Source organism: Cynoglossus semilaevis, chromosome 3, assembly GCF_000523025.1.
Source record: "Cynoglossus semilaevis isolate Cse_v1.0 chromosome 3, Cse_v1.0, whole genome shotgun sequence".
Lineage (NCBI taxonomy): Eukaryota > Metazoa > Chordata > Actinopteri > Pleuronectiformes > Cynoglossidae > Cynoglossus > Cynoglossus semilaevis.
This window is the reverse complement of record NC_024309.1, coordinates 4,137,634-4,139,245: the sequence shown is the minus strand read 5'-3', so window position 1 is coordinate 4,139,245 and position 1,612 is coordinate 4,137,634. Positions and strand designations below refer to the sequence as shown.

Genomic DNA, 1,612 nt, shown 5'->3' with positions numbered 1-1,612 from the left:
TGTAACGTAAGACAGGACCCTTTCAGGACATGTTGAAGGCACCGCCGTAAACAGAGTGAGAATAAAGGAGACTTAAATCATTGTTGACGCAGAAGGAAAAAAAAGAACAATTACTGCAGAGACGTGTTAGTTAGCACGAGAGCCAAATCGCCTGCCCTTTTCTCAGGAATCATGATCTGTTTGGACCCATCTGATGACTTTGGCCTTTCTCATGCTTTACCTGTTGGTGCTTGTTCCAATAATTGTGCGTTCGCCCACTGCCAACTCTTGGACATCCACCAAGTGCCACATGTAAGCCACATGCCGCCGACACGGTCTTTAGCAAATTAATCAGGAGCATTTTTAACTGACAGCATCAACAGCGTTTCAGAAATTCTCTGTGAAAAGTAGCCGGCTCGTCTTTTCACCTGTTTCTCTGTAAACAACAAGCACAAGTGTGAAGACAGACGACGGGTAATTAGGCAGTGATTAGAGCAAAGCATCAAACCCTCACCCCTGGATAAGTGTGTAAGACAATACCTCTGTGGTAGCATTGCTATTACAGTGCAAAGCAAACGCGCCCTGGGAATACGGTGCAGAGGGAAGAGAGCGGAAAAAAGATGCAAATATTTTTGCTCCAGTCTTGAGTTGTTGAAGGGTGACATTGATGGAAGGTTGAGGCGTTTTCTTTTCCCCCCACCGTCTCTGTGCGAGAGTCCCACGACACGCCATGCGGTAAAAGGTTTCTGTGTCAACATCAGAGAAGACGTGTAATAACACAACAATTTCACCCGTCAGGAGGTGCATATCCGACGTGACACTGCATGGAACTACAAAAGCAAAAACGTCCAAAAAAACTTCTCCTAACTTCACCTAAGAGAAAGAGAGAGAGAGAGAAAATCCCTGAAACAATTCTGCCTTCAGTTATTACCGTCGCCTGGGAGAGGAGGCGGAGATAACATCTCCAGCTTTTAAACTTAAAAGCAAAGACAATTTACAAAACAAAAAGCAAAGAGCTTTTTAAGGGTCAGTGCAGGCTCTTCTAAGCGGAACCTTCGCCTGGGAGAGGCCGTCCCTTTGATAAGGGGAGGGTAATGGGCTCCACACTCAGAGCAGCCCAGGACTTCTCTACCTGACAGGCTTCTTTCACTCCCTGCAACTCAGGTTTCTCCTTCTCCTCGTTTGTGTTCCAAACACACCGCAGCAGGAGAAAACAGAGACTGAGAAATGTTTGATGAAATCAGGGATTGGTTTTGTAGTGTAGTACATTACATTTAATGTTCAAGAAAATTGTCATCCAATGGTGTGTTATGTACGTAGTATTAAAGTTCATATGACATTTATTCCATATATGGTTATTGTCTTAAATTCTTCTTAAATACAATTACCTTAGATGAAGAATTAAAATCGTCAATAAATCAAAAACTATATCCAATGCATTGTCTTAAATTCTTCTTAAATATCTTAGTTTATCTTAATTACCTTAGATGAAGAATTAAAATTGTCAATAAATCAAAAACTATATCCAATGTTGATTCCATTAGTTTTAAAAGAAAAGACAATATCTTCAAAACAGAATTATATATTTTTGTGGTTATTTCATGATTAGAATACAGTTTTATATCAAACAAAA

The 1,612-nt window shown here is 40.6% G+C and overlaps 1 protein-coding gene across 2 annotated transcripts in view; it reads left to right on the top strand.

Annotated features, from left to right (window-relative positions):
* Positions 1-1,612, top strand: part of eya1 (EYA transcriptional coactivator and phosphatase 1) — a 33,293-nt gene that overhangs the window by 31,229 nt on the left and 452 nt on the right. The gene's annotated exons all lie outside the window — the stretch shown is intronic.